Genomic DNA, 20,783 nt, shown 5'->3' on the forward strand with positions numbered 1-20,783 from the left:
TAAGACATATGATTTCTATTTTGAAGAGATCATTCTAAAGGATGGCCAAAGATAGAAGCAGAGAGACTGGCTGGCTCTCAGCCAGCACTGTCAGGAGATGATGGTGAGTTGTTTGAGGACTGAGCAGTGGAAAAGGTGAGCAGGGATTTCTCTGAAATACATCTTAACAATAGGAAGGACATCCTGCAGCAGCACACTATGAAATATGAGGGAGAGTGATGAACAAAAGAATTCGAGATTTTTGCTTGATTATTCTGGTAAATGGTAATAGCATCTCTGCAGGTGGGAGATGCTAGAAAAGACCAGCATTCTGGATTGGGGTTTTCCTGGAAATGTGTGTTTAAGCTTCTGAGTACATACATAGCTAGATATATATATCTAGAGATCATTAAAGATACTAATTCCAGCAATATGTACTTTGTCAGTAACTATTAGAAATAAAATTTGAAATTTTGGATATAAAGTAATACCCAATATTAAAATAGCAATAAAATTTACCTGGATATTTCATTTATTTGTTTGATTATATGTCTGTTTTCCTGGTATGGTTATCTGGACCTCACAACACACAAAATATCTCATGGTTATTTATGAAAAATGGTTGCACCATCTTTGTGAAGGCCATTAGTTATTTAATACCTAGAACCATTTTTTTAAAGAAATAAAAAAGGAAGCAGTGGTGGAACATGAATAAAAGAGCTCCCCATAAAAAACTCAGAAGATCTCAAACAAATTTATTAATAAATAAGCAGGTACTTCTGGGATAAGAAAAGTACTCATAGACAAATTGGATACAGAAAACAAGGTGAATAATGTTTTAATTATTTGCAGGGGTTGCTGCAGGTCTGTGCCAGAACCAAACTTGTAATAATACTTTTTGTAAAATAAGGTCAATATTTCATTTGGATTTAATCATAATTGCATATGGATGGTGATTAGCCGAAGAGCAATAAAGTTAAATTAAATACAATGATTATCAATATTATTAAAAGTAGATGAATTAAAAAAGTCTACAGAAGAAAAAAAGCAGTGGAGAGATATATTTCTAATATATTTTCTATAAAAAGTCCTTATCTTGGAAAATTTCTCACTTTACCTAAAACTCTTCCTCATACCCTTTACTAAAGCAAAAGGTCAATATATTGCTATAAAAATGATTTAAAATAACTAAAATGATGTAGCTTTATTATTTTATGTTGATTCATAATCACTTCTTAAAATTTGATATTCTACTTATGGTTTGATTTAAAGCAGGGACTGTGTACAAATACATAGAAGATCATTTATCCAGGAGTTTATACATTCAAAGCATCCAAACAGTGTAATTATTCTGAAATAATGATTACCCATTTAGTAGTATAATGTTACGATGATCATTGAAAAAAGACATGTCTTAGTATGAATTATTTATGATCATGAGATCACTGGGCTGTGGATGGAAGCTGGTGGTCTGCCCATGTCACTGGACACAGACTGAAATGTGAGGATGGGAACAGATGGGTTAAAAACCACTCTCTCGGAGGCTATTTCTTGTTCTAAAATTCATATAAGTTTAACAAAACAGGGTCACTTGTTTCAGAGCAGAAGATATTTTAAATGAAAGGAAAATTATAAAGGAAAGCTCTAGAAGAGTGACCTGGGGCTCTGAGGCATCTTCCCAAAAGCCTCCTTGCTTGCATCATCCTCTCGTTTCTTTTCTGAGGGTTCAGGTCAAAAAAATCCCAATAACGTAGGCACTGAACACACCCATCTTTGGTAGCAAGGACTTCTTTTCAAAAAAAAAAAAAAGAGCATGAGCAGGTGTTAAAATCTTCATTTACTGTGCGAAAATTGTTATATAAGTTTACAGAGTTAATGTATTTATGTTTCAAATTAGCCTAACTTTCTTTGATTGATGCAAAATAGACATAGACCCTTAATATATTTAAAATATAAAAAGTATTATGAAACATTGATTTTTGAATCTAATTTATATCTTCCAATCTACTTTATGTCTTCTTTTAGCATCAAACTTTATGAGCTAAAATATTTTAGCTCTGTTGGATTCAAGATGTATACATTCTGCAAAATATATTCATTCTCATCAGGTCTGACTCTAAACATGACTTGTTTATTATTTTCTAAAACACTAACCAAGTCAGGATATTAGTTATATTAGCTTCTGCAATCTGAAAGCTAGCTGGGAAATCCACCAGCCTCTTTGAAGTTACCAAGGAAATAGGATTCTCTAGTTTTAACACACACACATGCAGACATGCACACATACACACACATTTATTTGACCACAGAAGTACAAAGAGAGTCATAATAAATTATTTGCTATTATTTGCAGGTATTACACATAGTTCAATTGTTGAAGCTCATATTTATGCCAATTTTTATCCACCAAAAAAATAACAAAGAAAAGGTAAAATGTGGACAAGAAAACAGAGATTTACACATTCCAGGATACACGTAGACATTTTAATCTTAGGTGCCAGTAAAATTACAGAGTATCCGATAATAGCTTACCTGGTACTTCCTTTGACTGATGAGAACCAAGAAAGGGAAAGACAGAAAGATTAAGAAGACCTTAAAATCCATATGACTAAATAAAAGTGTCCTTATTTACTAACATCACAGACTGTTACCAGAATAGCTGACAGCTGGAGTGAATCACAGAGTCGGTGGTGCATCTGTGCTGTGGAAAAGTCAAGGTCTGGCAGCGAAAATGAAGCAAGGTCTCTAAATTAAATTAATTAATGGATAAAATACAAAAGATAAATAAAAACCTTGTTCCTGAGGGTTGTTCTTCTAGTAAATAAATCAGAGAGGGAGTTAGTAGTGGTTTTGCTTTTTCTCCTGATTAAGTGCCGTTACTGTTTCTCTCTCTCCCACCCCCTCTCTCTTTCATTGTAACTTCAAATTAAACATCATTTAAATTTTTGCCTTATATCAGAATAAAGTCTTAAAATTCTTAAATTCAGTTGTCACATATTTTTCTAAAAATAACAAAAACATTTTTATGGAAACACACCATATACAAATAATGTCTGTGTCTTTTCCAAATACAGTCTTTCCCTTTACCACCTTCTTGGCAGACGACCTGGGAACTATTTTCCAACATAATAAAACAAAATAGTGTCTCTTCAATTGGAATGGTTTTAACTTAAAAGACTAATTAAGTAGAGTTAGTATTGAACTTGTATTTTGCTGTCAATATTTATTTGCTATATCACTGGCCTCTGCAAGTACAACCTAGCATGAAGGCCTAACTCTGGTTCTTACCTTGGATTCTTTTTGAGGATTTCTGATTAATGGAAAGAAAAAGAAAAAAGAGTGGGGTGGGAAGAGAAAGAGAGGGGGTGGATGGGAGAGGAAGGGATGGAGAGAAAGAGGGAGAGAAAGAAGAAAGGAAGGAAGAAAGGAAGGAAGAGAGAAAGAAAGAAAGAAGGAAGGAAAGAACTTAATAACAATCTGGCTTCGATTATTACAAAATATTGATCAGTCTTCAAGATGTGTTTCAATTTGAAAGGAGTAATGAAATGATTTCCTGAGCATTCTTTGAAAGTTTAAAGAGTTCTATATGATATTGAGAAATGAAAGTATGTCACACTTGAGGAAATTCCGAAATCATAACTGAAAATCAGAACTTACAAAACATGCTATAGGATATGCCAAGCTGTTGACTTTTTATAAGATATACTATTAGTGAGTCCCTCACTTTGTGCTCAAAGATGGATTTAATTATTTTTTTCATTCATTATATGTATAATGTTTATTAAAAATGTTATTGATTTACATGATATACCAGAGCTTTCTTTAAGGCCAAATTGCCTCAGGCATAATGAGAGGTCACCCAGGGTTTCATTGCTCATTTCTCAGATGGCTTGGCCTTGCCTGAGACAATCAGCATTGAGTTGCAAATAAAATGATGGTTCCAGAAAGTTTTAATACTGCACTCATTCACAAGTGCTTCTTTGAAAGAGTTACATGTATTTTCCCTGTTTTTCAAAAGATTTTCAGACTTTATTCCTTGTACATTTCCTGAAGTGAATTGGGGATCAGCTCAACATTACGTTTTAAATCTCAGAAAAGCAGAAGTTTGACTTGCACTCAGGGAATTATTGAGGATGAAGAGGCTTGAGATTAATGACTAGCAAGAGTGAGCAGGTGACTGTCTTATCTGATGGGACATACAGCACATCCATCCATGATGAATGGTCTAAAATGCATATAGAAATAGGAGTTTCATTTTTAAAAATTAATAAAGGAACAAGTTGTACTATAGTGCTTATAATGACTTGTTCCAAAAAAATTAATTTCTCTTTCTACTGGTCACCTAAGAAGTGTTTGCTGAAAAGGAAATGTATTAAAAACAGAAAAATAAAGCAAGGCAGCAAAGAACCAATTGTCTCCATGATGTGTGTTCCAGGTCCTGTGGTGTATGGTGAACGCCAATCACAAGTAAGGCACTGAAGTGCCAATGTGGCTTAGTAGGATAATGTGCAAACCTCTGGGGCTGAGAACCATTCTTTTTTTTTTTTTTTTGCTGCATGTAGTTTTGATTTAAAGTAGGATCTGCTGCTGCATTACATCTGTGAAACCAGCTTGGTAGAGAAGTTCTCAGAGCTGGTTGCGGTTTGCTCAAGCTTAGAAATCAACAGAAAATTAAGACCAAGTGCTGAATGCATGCCTGAAAAGCCCTTTATAGATGAGCTCTAAGAATGTACATTCACTGAAGCATGCCCTTTGAAAGCCCTATTCACTTATATGTTTTCCAGAACTATTGATGTATAACCCTCTCATAATAAGTCTAAGTCTTGGTTACATACCATTAACATATGGTCAATGTAAATGACACAACTTCACAAACATGTTAACATACCTCAGAGCAGGCATTCCCTTTATGTGGAGAGAGTTAGCTATTTGAATAGGAGAGCCCCCGAAGATGAAGGAGAGAAGGCCTAGTTTCCAAGAGAAAAAAACTTTGATCCACTCCTGATGCATAGTTTGAAGATGGTTGTCATTGAGTTCCCATCTCTTCTATCCAGGTTTTGCACATGTCTCCTTCTCTCCCACAGAGAGGGCAAAAGTTGGTCCATTTGGCCTTCCTTGCTAAAATCATGTACACAAACACAGCAGTGTCCTCGTAGCCAATTAATGCAACACAACCTTTTGTGTGTATGGAAATTTAACAAAGACCAAGCAGTTTTCTATACCTTTTTTAATCCCATTCTTACAACAATCATCACAGGTATTGTCATTGTTAATTTGGAAGATGGCAGCACTGATTCTGAGATATACTGGGACTTGCAGAGGAAAATGCATATGGAGAAGTCAGATGAACAATTAGAACTCAGTTTTTTAAAAGATTTTATGTATATACTTTTAGAGAGAGGGGAAGGGGGGAAGAAAGAGAAGGAGAGAAACATCAGTGTTTGAGAGATACATCAATCAGTTGCCTCTTGCACACCCCCAACTGGGGACCTGGCCTGCAACCCAGGCATGTGCCCTGAATGGGAGCCAAATTGGTAACCTTTCAATTTGTAGCCTAGCACTCAATCCACTGAGTCACACAGGCCAGGGCTTAGAACTCAGTTTTTCTGACATCAGTGTTCCATGTCAGGGCACATCAGAGAAGGAAAACTCTGACTCCAAAAAACCTCCGCTGCCTTGCGGCATACCTCTTCAGGGGAAAGGCTAAGGGAGTAAACCCCGACAGAAAATCCGGAGCCGGAGTCCCTAAGGCGGTTCGACGTTGTAGTCAACACCGGCAACTCCTGCGGCGCACCTGAACCCAAGCTGTATTGACTCCGTCTTTCCCTTGGATCCTTCAGCTGCGAAGAGAGGGGGGGTCTGCTGCATGGGCAACAGCAGACCCTCCATATCACCCTGCCCAGGCTCTGTAGCTTCATCGCAAGATGTCGATTCAACACGGGAGGAGACAGATACCGTGTCACTCCCGAGTCGGACTGCACAGCCATTCTCGGCTGTGCAGATAGACTCTTAAGAAGCTACACCATCGTCTCTCGAGACGGACGGCTGCCGACGACGACGAGTGTTCCATGTGATCCTATCCAGAATTCATTTTACTGTGCAGTCAGGGTAAGGTAACCAACATAGCATAAAAAGATGGCATATGCCATTTCATCATGAAGATAATGGACAAGATAAATTTAAATATTGAAGCATGGATTTCCCATAAGGAAAACTCTTCTGTTATATATAACTTGTAAGACACTGTTCTGTGTTAGAAAGTTGTCATTTACATGAGGCAAATCGAGGTATTTTCTAATAAAATGAACCATGGCAGCTATTTCACAAATCCTTCTTCTACTTTCGTTATTTAAGCCTCTACAGAACTAAGAAAAAAATTAGGCTAAAATAAACACCAAGCTGGACCTACATAAATTAAACTGTGTGAAGAATGAGACACTTTGTTAAATTCCTTTGTTCAAATTGCTTAATTTAAAATAGATTTAATTTTAAATTTAGGATACTATATTTAAATATCATATTTTTATTATAATACATAAATTCTAACATTTTCTTGCTGAAGTATATAGTTTCTTATATAAAATGTCTTTAGAAAAGATGTTATATTGTTCAGTAACATCTCATTTGAATAACTTTGAGCTTTTTTATGGAAAGACAAATAACAAAACCAAAACAATAACAAACAAAACGACCTCCATCTGGCACTTGTGTAATAAAGTTATTAAAATTATTTAAAACTATATCCAGATTGTCAAGAAACAAAACAGAGAATATATACATAACTCATTGATTTGTCTCATTCAGCAGCTACTAATGTTTTAATATTTCTCTAATTTTGATGATTTACATCATTGGAATATTTCTCCATAAGAGAAGGGAGAGTTGCACATGTGTGTTTTACTTTAAATTATTAATTTGAAAAGATTAACTACAGATCAAGTATTATTTTTATATAAAAGTAAAGTTAAATATGGTTAATCTATATGAATTCACTTTACAAAAAGTTTTTGTTAAGAATGCTAATAACTCAAGACTCTTGAAGAGCAAAGATATCAGTATTGTAACTCCTGACATTGGAATCATTTTGATGTGGACAAATCTTGGTAGTCTTACATAATGTGATATAAGAAAGTTGATTTGAATGGTATGAACCATTGAAACCCTGTAATAAAAAAAGACATTATTTTTCAGACATAAAAAATAGTCAAAGCTACAACATTTCTATATTTTTGCAAAGGAAACAACCTGAAGCAATTAATCACATCCTTTTGTTTATATTAAATGTGAGTAAAGTAAACTTTGAAAGACGATTGCCCCACACAAGTCCCACCGTGAATGTGGACTTGGCTCTGAGACCACCATCTCTTGGCCTGGTCTTCTTCCTATTTTATAGTTATTGATGCACTGAAACGTGTATTCCACTTTGTATGCATTCCAAACTAAAAGTTCCACATAGGATATGAGATGATTTTTAGTTTCATGACAAGAATCCTAGATGGTTTAACAAAAGTTTATTGTCCCTTTTATATCGTCGGCAGCCGTCCGTCTCGAGAGACGATGGTGTAGCTTCTTAAGAGTCTATCTGCACCGCCGAGAATGGCTGTGCAGTCCGACTCAGGAGTGACATGGTAGTATCTGTCTCCTCCCGTGTTGAATCGACATCTTGCGATGACGCTGAAGCTACAGAGCCTGGGCAGGGTAATATGGAGGGTCTGCTGTTGCCCATGCAGCAGACCCCCCTCTCTTCGCAGCTGAAGGATCCAAGGGAAAGACGGAGTCAATACAGCTTGGGTTCAGGTGCGCCGCAGGAGTTGCCGGTGTTGACTACAATGTCAAACCGCCTTAGGGACTCCGGCTCCGGATTTTCTGTCGGGGTTTACTCCCTTAGCCTTTCCCCTGAAGAGGTATGCCGCAAGGCAGCGGAGGTTTTTTGGAGTCAGAGTTTTCCTTCTCTGATGTGCCCTGACTGGAAGATCGAACCAGCGACACTTAGCTCGCAGGCCAATGCTCAATCCACTGAGCCAAACCAGCCAGGGCCCCTTTTATATATATATATACATATATATATATATACTCTTTTCTTTCTTTTTATTTGTTTGTTTCAACAAACAAATAAGCAAAAAATAAAACAACATAAAAAACCCTAACAAAAGGTCATAAATACACATCAGAAATATTCTGGAGAAAGCTCTGCAACCTGGAAGTCTAGCCCTTCCATTCTCTGACCCCAGCCCACTGACTGATCCAATGTGCTTCCTCTTGATATTCTCAGAGGCATAAGCTAGGTCATGGCACCTTTGACAGTTGGGCAGAGAATAGCAGACATGCTTGAAGGAGGTGGAGCTCACCAGTTTAACTTCTCAATGCTCTACGGGCCAAAACGTTCATGCACTGCTGTGCTAATGGGTCTGAAGACATTGCCAAAGTCTAGTTTTAGCAACACTTTCTCTCAAGAGTTTCCTTAATGTTGGTGTTAGAAGCACTTTACTCCTCCTCTGACCTCCCACAGCACAGACATCACTCATACAACATTTGTGACTTCTACCCTGCCTTATGATAAATTTTCTTTTGCTACCATTGGCAATTATAAATCCTCTGAGGACAGGGTTTATGGGCTCTTTAGTTTTTTGCACTCAAGGTTTTTGTACCAAGCTTGGAGTATATAATATATATAATTGTTAAATACATGCAGAAAGAATGAACAATAATGTTTCTAAGACAAAGTTTCCCATGATACATTGACTTGTCTATTGAGAGAATTAACATTACAAGTAAGGGATCTATTTCTGGAGAGTTCCTTGACAAAAACAATATAAAAATCCATCTAAGAGAAAAGTATCTTTCACTTTGAATGACAGTGAAGACTTGTCAGAAAAAAGACTGGTGGAACAATAGATAATTTTATATTATAAAAGGGCTCTATTTTTTACTTGTAGGGATAAAGAATTGGCAATGCTCAGATTGTTGTTTGATTTGGCATTGAAAGCTTTCTCATTCAGTCAAAATAAAACATTATTGTTCGGATGTTTTCTTATCTTGATGTTTAGGAGATGGACTTGAGTTTTGTAAGTGGAGTTATATTACTGTTTTATTTCTTAACATACTTGAGTTACTGATTTACCCACCACAGAAACAATAAGGTAATTTTCATTACTGGATGAATAATTTACATTGGCAAAGAAAGCAAAAGCATTTGTTAAATATAAGAGAATAGGGGATGAAGCATGGGCACATTAATTATTACGTTTCAAAGGATCTGTTTTATAGAGATGGCGGCTGACCAATATAAAGTGACCACAGGCTATGAAAACACTACACAAATAAGCCAGCCTAGGAAGATGTTCCTGAACATTTATGGTTAGAAGGGAACCTGGAAGCCTGGGTCCTTCAGTTTTCACCCTGGCTCTCAGGAAGGAAGTCTCCCCCTTCTAGCCGGTTTGCCTTCTGTTGGACAAGGAAGCATTGCTCTCAGCCTTGCTGGCCTCACTCCAGTGCTGTCTATCTCTGAAAATGGCTGCATAGATATTCATGACTGTCTCGTGGCCCTGAAATACCAAGAATGTGGCTACTGTCTTGTCCCACATGTCCAATGTTACTCCTATGTGTTCCTTTCCAGAAGTCTGCACTTCTACTAAAGAGCCCATATAAAGAGGAAATATCAAGAGAATAAATGCAAAAATACAATATGTCAAAATGTGTAAGCTAGAGCTAAAGCAGTGCTGAGAGGGTGAAATATAGCTTTAATCACTTATTTTAGAAAAGTGGCAAGGTCTTTTTTGATGTCTTTCAGCATCAATAGAGGGTTGAAATATATCCCTGAAAAGACATGTTTAAGTCCTAATCCTGGGACCTGTGAATGTGACCTTATTGATAAACAGGACCTTTGCATGTGTTACCAAGCTACAATAACATAGTATTGGAACAGAGTGAGCCCTAATCCAATGACAGGAGTCCTCTAAGAAGAAAAAGATTTAGGCACAGATACACAGAAACAAGGTCATTTGACAACAGAGGCAGAGACTGCAGGTATGCTGCCACAAGCCAAGCATCACCAAGAATTGTCATCTATTATTAGAAGTTGGGAGAGACAATGAAGGACCCTGAGAGCCTTCAAAGTGAGCACAGCCCTGCAGGTACCTTGATTGCAGACCCCCACCCTCCAGAACTGGGAAAGAATTAATTTCTCTTGTTATTTATACTCACCTGTGATGCCTTGTTATTGTAACCTTAGAAACTTTCACTCAGAGATATCAGTTTTTTATTATTATTTTTTAAATTTTTTATTGTTGACACTTTTAAGGGTGTCTCCCATCCCCCTTCCACCTTTGCCCCGCTCCACCCAGCCCCCGTCCATTCCTGGCCTTCACTACATTGTTCTCTGTGTCTTTGGGATATGTATATATACAAGTTTTTTGACTAATCTCTTCCATTCTCACTTAACTCCTTATCCTCTGAGATTTGCCAGTCTGTTCCATGTATCCATATCTCTGGTCTTATTTTGTTTGTCAGTTTACTTTGTTCATTAGATTCCAAATATTAGTGAGATCATATGGTATTTTTCTTTCTCTGACTGGCTTATTTTGCTTAGCATTATAATCTCCAGGTCCACCCATGCTGCTGCGAAGGATGAGAGTTCCTTCTTTTTTATAGTTGTGTAGTAGTCTATATCATAAATGTACTGCAGCTTTTTAACTTTTGAAAGAATATCAGATCATCTTTGTCCACCACTTCCCTAACATGTCCAAAGAATCAAACCAGGTCACAAAATATAAACTTTCCAGTTTTCAGAATGCTGTGATTCCACGTTTTACAAACATACATCTTCCACTTGCTGACTCAGTGTTGTGCAGTTCACTCCCAGGAATATAGCATAACCTCTATCCAGGACCTGTATGGAAGGAGGGATTAGACTGGTGAAAGGCACGCATGGGCAAACGTGGTCACCAAATCATTTTTTGATGATGACTGTAGCAGATATAGAGTTTTCCTATGACTTTCAACTTCCACTTCAGGCTGTCTCCTGGCGTTTCAGTTTTCTTTGTTGAGAAGCAGGAATACTCAACTGGCCTGAGCAACCTACTGCGACCTGTGACTTACACAGAACGACTCAATCATCCACATGAAGTCAGATGGGAAATTAATCCTGATGCTGGAGCGTTTCTCCCATGGCCTTCACAGCTAGACTGCACTTAGGTCTGACCTCACTGACTTTTCACTCCTCAACTATTTTCCCAAACTTTGCTCTTTGGTGCCTGGCCCTACAGGGTTCAGCTGCAACTTCATATATTATGCAGCTATAAAAAAGGGAATCTTACCTTTTGTGACAGTATTATGCTAAGTGAAATGTCCTAAATGAGCCAGTCAGAAAGACAGCTATCAAAAGATCCCACTTACATGTGGGATCCAATGAACAAAGCACACTTACAGACAAAATAGGAACAGAGACAAGTTACATGAAATAGACTGATAGCTGTCAGAAGTGAGGGGGTTTCTGGAGCTGGTTGAAAGGTGAAAGGATTAACCAAAAACATATATGCATGACATATAAACACAGAAAACAGTGTGGTGAGAGCCAGAGGGAACGGGTGATGAAGGTTAAGTGGAGGTGGGCAAAGGGGAAGGGGGATGGGAGCATGGTGCGGTATGCAGATGATGTTTTACTGATTTGTACACTTGAAACCAGTATGGTTTTGTGAACCAATATCACCTCAATAAATTCAATGAAAAAAGAAATGACCTGATAAACTGTTACACCCAAAGCGTTACTACTCAACAACATGCCTTTTAGAATTACTTGCAATTTAATAAGAAAAAAGACTTTAGCTGTAAATCATGTCACAATAAAATATTTCAGATGTTGGGCTTGGGAGAATGAGGTGAATAAATGAGCTGTTTTCACTCATAATTCAACTTCCACACAGATCTCTGACCTTCCCACCCAAAACAATTCTTGTGTGGTTTTGGCCTAAAACTACACTGGACTATATTATTTTAGAAAATATAAAGCAAGAACTACCTTAAAATTTACAACACAACAAGTTCCCAGGAACTAGAAAGGTTATGTTTCTTTTCTTTTATGCATTATTATAGTAGGGACCCCAGAGATGCGGCCAAATAAAAAAAAAAAAAAGATCTGTTTGCAAGCATTAAATCAAACTTGCCTACATCAAAGATTATCCTTAAAGTAGTCAACATTACCTTTCTCAAGAGGTAACTTTCATAAGAAAGATGGCACAGTGCACAGTGCACAGTGAAAACTCCCCACACTTGAAATAAATCAGTTGAAACTTGGAAAGCCATGTTTTCAGCCTGACTTTGGACATACACATTTATGAGAATTTTCATTATGTTCAAATCAAATTCACAGGACACAATTTTACTCCTAGGGACTAACACTAGTCCTCTGATCTACATTAAGATTCCTGAACTAAACATTTAATGAACCAGCAAGCCCTTGTTTTACAGGCTGCCTGGGCTGGCTCCCTTTTTGTTTTCTTCCATGGGGGTGAGTTCAACTGATTGCAACCTCCTTTTACATTGATTTAGTTTACTGAGAGATGGAACATTTCTAGATAAAGCACTTTCTCACTTTTTATGAAAATGACGAGTTATCGACATTTTGCTTGGAGGCACAAGATGCAGCCCATCTTCACTCAAATCCATTAAATATGCCAGAGACTCAGCTGTCAGTACCATTGTGGGATAAATTTAATTTCCAGAGTCAATATAGAGCCAGCTGCATTAAGCATAAGATAATTTTGGCACATTATTAATTTGAATGGCCATGTAAAGCATTGTCTAGACAAGATATAAGCCCAAGTTTTCATAGGCAATCTGTTCATAAAATGAAGTGTGCCAATGTTGTAAAGAATACTAATCACACTGATCTGGCCTATTAACCAATATTGATTGCTTTTACTTTGACACAGTCCAGAAGCCTCAGAGGTAAAATGCTGAGATGTTTGGCATTAGTGCTCTTGTTCTGAGAAAATAGTAAATATTCTAAAAGAGTTGTAAGGTGCAAGGTAGGAGTCATTCTTTTTTAAAAAAGGTAACTCAATTTGCAATTCTCAATAAATTTATAGCATGATTATAGAATTCTGTTTGCTGAGAAATATTGCTCTTATTATTAGCAGCAGCTGGCAACACTTCTTGTCAATGAAGATTCTGATTAGTTATTGCACACTCCAAGTGCTGCCCAGAGACTATTCTTTTCCATCATTGTCTTTCCTGGTCCTGCTTGCTCAGTCCTATGCAACATTTGTCACTGATATTAATTACAGGCTTCTAAACTGGGTCTGGCTTACTACTTGAAGGTCAATGATGGGCCGTTGACCCATCCAACACAGGTTTAGAAGACTTATAACTGGTAATCTTCAAGCGACAGGGGCCAAACATCTAATCTCTGTCTATGGCCATAGGAGTCCAAGAGTCACCATATTTTGCCTGGCAGAGTGCAAGGGCTGCATGATACTCACACCATCATAGCCCTTTCTACAGCTTTCTGCTAATCAGCCTGCTTCCAGGAGGCAGGCAGACAGGCCTGGGTTAAAATCCTGAATCCACCACTAACTAGACATGTAATTGTCAAACAGACATTTTATATTTTGAGATTCAGTTTCTTCTGGCTCAAATGAAGAAGAGTAACTGATTGATATTAATCAGGGCCCAACTAGAAAACAGATTCACTCTAGGTGTTTCAGAGAGCAATTTAAAGCAGGGGAGTTGTTACACAAGGGTTGAAAGAGCTGAGAAGCCAAATGTTGGTGAGGTAACCCAGAGATTCCCTGTGACTGGAAGCTCTACCATCTCCTTATTGGGGGGTGGGGCTGTGTTAACAAACCCAGAATTGAGGATGGAGCCCTAGCTATGGTGTAGAATGCTCAGATACATGGAGACCAAGAAGGTTATAACCACTGATAGAAAACACTTTTTGATGAAAGAGAGTGGGAAGAAACACTCTGGCTTCTTTCTCTTTTTCTCCAGTGCTCAGTCAGCACCCAGAGGCCAGCCAACAGAGACCAGGGAACACAGGCCGCAGAGGTAGGTGGAATGGAGAGGGCTGGGAATAGAACAGGATCAGCAACAACACCAGGTGTGGGACTGAAAGAGACAAAGCAGAAAGTAGGTCTGTTTCCAATGGAGCAGCCTGTTTCCTTTTATATAATCATCAATACAAAATCTCCCTAACATTTTCCATCTTTTGTAAAAATAATTGACAAAGATAAGTTTTAGAGGAACAAAGCTCAGTTTGGAAATGACCATGAAAATCCCTGGTACTGGTCAAATGTGTTATACAAGGATGTGGGTAGATGCTAAGGTGTCTTGGAAGCCATGGAGAATAAATCTTATAAATATCCATTTGCAACTTTTGATAATTGAATCACAGAGGAATCAGAGAGACTTAAGAAGATGAATCTATGCAAGCTGTTTTAATAAGGAAATACCATACCTATGCAATTAAGACAGCATTGGCTGCAAACACTCTCCCCATGTCCCAACATAATCGCAGCCTTAATAGATTATATATTTTCATTCCAGTAAGCAGTTTGGTATCCTCCAATTAACTTTGCAGTAGGCCTTAGAAGGTTTGAATTTCAGCAAACAATTTGCCTTTTACTAGATGCCTAAATTTGGATAAATTCAACAATTCCTAAGACTCAGCTTTCTATTTTGTAATTTGTGCTCTCCCTATGATAAACAAATGAACAACATGACATTAAAAATGTAAGTTATTTTTTAATAAGAAGCAACAATCCTTCCCAGAAAATCCAGAGTTTTTGAAAAGCAATTAATTGAATGGATTTCTGTCAAGTATCTAACCCTATATCAAGGACCATTCAAAGTATTTGAAAATACAAAGAAAAGCAAGCCCTGACAACATGTAGTTTCTAGTCTAGTGGAAATAATATTTAGGCAAATGATTCCTTTACAGTGCATTAAGTACTACTCCTTTGAATAATACTGAAAGAGTTGTCCTTGTCACACAGATACTCTACATATGCAAAGAATAAATCACTTTTTCCATATCACATTTATAAAAAACTTCTTATGCCGAGGTTGCCATCTAGAGCAATGTGTCTATCTGTATGTCCCTCTTCATCTATAATAGGTAGGATTTATTTTATGAGTAGATATCTTTATAAAAAGTAAATATAAGTTCTTATTCTTCAGACCATTGCAATAGAATAACACTCCATGATTCATTTTTGAAATTGAAATATTCTTAAGTTATGTCATTAACATCTTAATTTACAAAGACTGCACATTAAAAATCTATTTGTATATATATTTACCTCTCCCAATAAGAATTCAGAGCACTCTGTAATTTATATAATGGGATATTTAAAATAGAGGGCACATTTGGAGGAATTAAAATAAATGAGAGTTGTAAAATAAAAGAAAAATATTTTTAAATAATGCTTTATTTAGGCCTTCTGGTTTTACAGTAGGCAGAAAAAATTCAGTCTTGAAGAGATGCAGATGAAAAGTTTCCCATATCTTATGTCCACAAGCTAAAGCAACATAATTGGTCAAGAATATCTCTGTACCTGTGATGTGACTAAAGAGAGATCTCAGTAAAAGTGATGTAGCCACATGTCCCATCATGGTCTCTACAGAGAATTCAGTAATAGGTTTCATAAGATAGTGCTCTGATGTGCAGCAGGGAAGCCCAATGTATAAAACCTACATGTATCGAATAAAAGACATTCTCTAGGCAGGAGTCTGCAAACTCCAGCTGGGGGTTGTTTTTTGCACTACTGTGGATCAAATAATGTTTTTTATATTTTTAAAGGGTTATTAAAAAAACACACAAAAATACAATTAACTGAGGCTTACAAAGGCTAAGATACATATTATCTAGTTTTTAGAGAAAAAATCTTTCAACCTCTGATCTAAGGGGCCAAGACAATGAAATTTAAACTCAGAGCAATTTGATGGCAGAATCTAATTGAATGACTGATTGATGCTGTCTTCAAAAATACTGTTTGAATCCCTACTAAGCACCAGGCACTTCTCTTGGTTCTGGGGAGCAAAATAACAAATAAACAGCACAAGAATTCCTACCTTTTAGTAAGGGAGAAAAAATAAAAACATAAGCATGCCAGTTAGTTCTTGCTGCATAACAGACTTACTCCAAAGTTTAGTAACATAAAAAGCAATAGTTGTTTATGAGTGGGCAATGGGTCAGGGCATTTATGTCGGCCTCAGCTGGTTTCAGTTCTTCCATTTTTTTCCTGGGCTCTCACATAGCTGGTCTAGGCTAATCTAAGCTCACTTATGTAGGGGCTGGGTGAGAAGGGTGAAGGGATTAAGCAAAAAATAAATGAAAGACTTATGAACATAGACAACAGTGTGTTGATTACCAAGGCGCAGGGGTGTTTAGGGAGCTAGGAGAGGGTAAAGGAGGATAAATGGGTTGGAAGGAGACTTGACTTGGGCTGGTAAATACATAATACAACATACAGATATGTATTATAGGATTGTACATTTGAAATCTATATAATTTTATTAAGCAATGTCACCCCATTAAATTCAATAAAATATATATATCTCAAATAATTTTTAAAATGTGTGTCCAGTGAGGTGTCACTTATCTCAGCTGAGCTGGCAGGGATGGCTCTGCTCTGCTCCACAAGTCTCTCACCCTCCTCATGGGATTAACAGGAAAATTCAGGCATTGCCCTTCCATGATGATGGCAAAAGTTCAAGGGAATAGATGACACACACAAAGTCTCCAGACCTGAGCTCATTACCTGCACTGTCAATTCTGCCTTCTTATGTTGTCAAAACCAGGCTGGGTGAATAAACCAGATTTATGGCCAGAGGACACTGCACTGTTGCCTGGCAAAGGGCCTGGGGAGAGGGGAAGGAGAGGTATCAGGGCTACAGTGCTGTCTATCACTACAGTCAATAACAAAGTGTGTTAGCAGCTGATACATACTATGGGAGACATAAAGAAGTATGAAAGAATGAAAACCTTGGGTTAGAAGGTAATTTAATTAGAATTCAAAGCTGGAAAGTAGGCCATTTAGATGAGTCATTCCCAAACTTAACCCAACACCAGATCAGCCAGGAAGGCCCTGTGTGACTGCCCTGGGCCTGCTGGTCTCTATGTGCTGGTGTGACTGCACCCACTCCTCTTAAATTGAGATGCAGCATGGAGTTCAGTGAATATTACTTCAGAAGAGGGCAGTAAATAAGTCACCTTTTAGCACACGTTCTAATCAGTTTCCAGGTAGAGAGTGTATTTATAGTAAGCCTAGGATGTAAGTGTTTTGGTGATTATAACTCCTTTTTCAGTCCTCAGAAAAGCAGACTACTCCTTAGGGGGTCCGTATCACTAAATAAAACCATGGGGGTGTCATAGAGGAAGAATCAGAACAGCCCTTTTTACCTATAAAATCCTAGGAGGTTTCTCAACAAACATGAAAATCAATAACATGACAAAACTAACTTGTCAATATTTCTAACTAGGAGCTAAATCCAGAGTTTGGAGAGACTGACGAATAAAGTGTATCAAGCAGAGAAAGTGCAAAGACACTGTGATGACAGTTTGATTTGTAGAGGGAAATGGAAAACACTAAACGTGGGCATGAAATGGAGTTTTCCGTGGGTTTTGCGGGATGGCTTAGACCAGCTGCGTTGGCAGAAATCCCGTGAGTCTCCTTCCTGGACACTAGATTCCAACTTAAGTTGCTCACCACCTGCATTAACTAAACTGGTTTCCTTAGAAGGAAATCTTCACAGTCTTTTGTCTGAAATATGTTTTCCCTGGAATTTTATGACCTATTTTATCTTCTACAATCATTTCCTGAATGAAGATGACTCATGCTGTCTTTCGTCTTTCTGTGAACACCACATTATATGATCCATTTATAGAAAATGAAAATAGGAAAGCCTTCTGCTTAGTCCTTTTTCCTCTAACATATGCATAGCCAAGTGACCTCCATTACATTGAGATTTTTCTCCTTTTAATGTTTTCTTTTTTTGGTTTTTACAAAAGATTAGAAGGGGTCTTTGCCATAATAACTTTAAATCACTCATGCATTTTTTATCTCATCTTCACCAAGCTTGACATCTCGTTCATTCTTTCTGACTGGTGTTCTGCACAAAGCAGATATGTTCCCTTCTCTATGATGAGTTTAAGATCTTATTATCAGGAAGCTACAACTAATTCAGAGCCCTTCGGCATAGACGAGGCATTTAATTTATTCCTTCCAGTAAGTTTTACCTCGTCTACCGTGAATTTCATCTGCCATCATGTTGCCCAATTACTGAGTTTTGTTCAACCCATCTAGTCTGTTTCCCCATCCTCTCTGGTCTTGAGTAACCTAGTAATTTTGTATTATCAGCACATTTCACCATCTTGCTACTCAGTCACAGTTAACATCATTAATAATCAGCATTGAACTCCATCTCCCATACTGACTATGCCTTTGATACAAGTGGGCAGCAGAGAATATGTGAGAAAGAGAATTTCAAGATCAAATCTTCTTTAGATTCTATGAAAAACCTCACCTGTTCCACTTCTTCAGACTGCTTTGACCACTTTATCTTTTCTGCTGCTACTTCTGGACCAAACATATGTGTAGTTTTAGCCATACCCCATCTTGGTTCTTTGTTCCTCTCTCCCCTCTGGGAGAAAACCAGTTTGTATATTCCAACATAATTTCAATATCAATTCACTCACCTTCTCAGGTTCACCATGGTTTGGTGTTTTAGCTCTTACAAAAAGTCAAGATATTTTCCACAAATATTTTCATTTTTTCTACTTTGTTGTGCCCATATAATCTTTTGTTAAAATAAAAAAATATATATATATATCAGGTATTCTGGGATTCAAAGGGAGGAAGGCAAGGACAATTTCTGGGAGTATGAATGTGAGCAGAAAGGCAGTGGGCTGCCTAGTGGACTTCCCAGCATGGTTTCCTGACTTCATGGGTGATTATAAGTTCAAAGGAGCTGAGCCCTTGTCCATCCCTTCCCTGTTTGCAACAGCTTTTCAAGTCTTTCTTCTGCCCACAGAATCTGAGTATGAACTAGAACAGAAATAAAATAAATTGAAAACATAAAACTGACATTAACTTTAAAATCACGAATCATGATCATAATTATCATATCTTTTTTAATGTACCTGTTTCCTTCCACAGCTTAATATGAAGTCTCCTGCTCATTTGTATTCGATGTGCCAGCCTTTTTTCTCTGGAACCTTCATTTTCTGGACTCCACTCCTTGCATCGGTGCCATTTGCCCTCCTTTTCCCTCTATAAACCAGTCCTTTGATCTCACCAAGTACTTGCTCCGTTTCTTATACTCTTCCACTATGACTGGTCAAGGGACACCTGGCTTCTTCCAATATTATTCCACTGACAATTCAGAATGGCATGCAGATTTTTTATTGAACTCATGCTATCAACAAGAAGTTAAGATTATCTTTGAAGAAGTAAAAGAGCTAGGTAAATGTGTTTGTTCATTACAATGTTATTATATATGCAAACCACTGGAAACACAGACAAATTCTGGAAGTCTATCAGCTAACTTACCATGGGTATAAAACACTTATTATTTTATTTTAATACCACTCACAACTCACCCTGACTACTGAGGGAAGAAAAATAAACTTCCACTCATTAAGAATTTCAGTTTTATCTCTTCCTCACATTTATTTCTTCCATAAGTCCTGTTGGCTCTGCTTTCTAGACATTTTTAGTGTTCCCCATCTTACTAATTTGACAACAACTCCAGTCAACACTAACATCACTGATCATCTGGACTTCTGCCTAAGTAGTCTCTTAGTCTCCTGACAGATTTTACAGCTTCTTCTCTTAACCACCTTCTAACTATTCCTATAGGAGGCAGGGGACACTCATACACACACACACACACACACACACACACACATACACACACACCAAAATTTAGATAATGTTACTTCTTTTGCTCAGAAATTTCCAGTGGTTTACAACCTCCTTTAGAAAAATGATGACAGTCCTAAGAATAGGCCTAAATCTCCTTCATCACCCAGCCTACTGCTGCCTCTCTGATGTGAGCTTCTCCTTCTCTGTGCTACCTCCTCTGGATTAGCTCTGCTCTGTTTTCCTGCTCTTCCTGTACCAAGGTTCTGCTTTTAGATACTCTCAGGTTGGAATGCTTTTTCTTGATAAACCCATGGTTTTCTTCTTTTCTCCCTTTGGAGCTACAGTTAAATGTCACCCTGTGAAAGAGCCTTTTCCAACCACTTCTATAAACCACCATTTTCCCCCATAATCATACCACTGCCTAGTGTGACTTTTTCTTTCTTAGTTCCTTAGTTTCTTGCTTATCTGTGCTCTTTTTCAGGGATTCTCCTGCCCCTTTGCATGATGAAGTTCCCTGAGACCATGGCCTTGGATGGTTGGGTACATTTGTGGTTTCTAGAGCAATATCCAGCACATAGTAGATGTTAAATATTTTATGCATGAGTGAGTGGATTCTCTTTGACTGAAGAAAAATAAATAAAGCATCTATGTATTATCAGAAGAAACAAATCATCAGTAGACGACTTCTTGGGAAGGCCATGTCATTGCCATGAGTTAGCTTAGACTGCACATTGACACTCCATAAAGTATATCTTAAAATTCAAGAAATTGTGGTGCTAGCTCTGTTGTATCACCAGCCAGTTATGGAAACTTGAGGCTCTCAAAAACCTCTCTGAAATGATTTTTCTGATGTTTTTTACACATAAAATATATAAGGGATACAATGTGACCACAATGTCATGGGAATTGAATGTTACTATTTAAACTATGTCTTACTTACAA

The sequence above is a fragment of the Furipterus horrens genome, unplaced genomic scaffold (assembly GCF_987537825.1).
Source record: "Furipterus horrens unplaced genomic scaffold, mFurHor1.1.pri manual_scaffold_5, whole genome shotgun sequence".
NCBI classification, from domain to species: Eukaryota; Metazoa; Chordata; class Mammalia; order Chiroptera; family Furipteridae; genus Furipterus; species Furipterus horrens.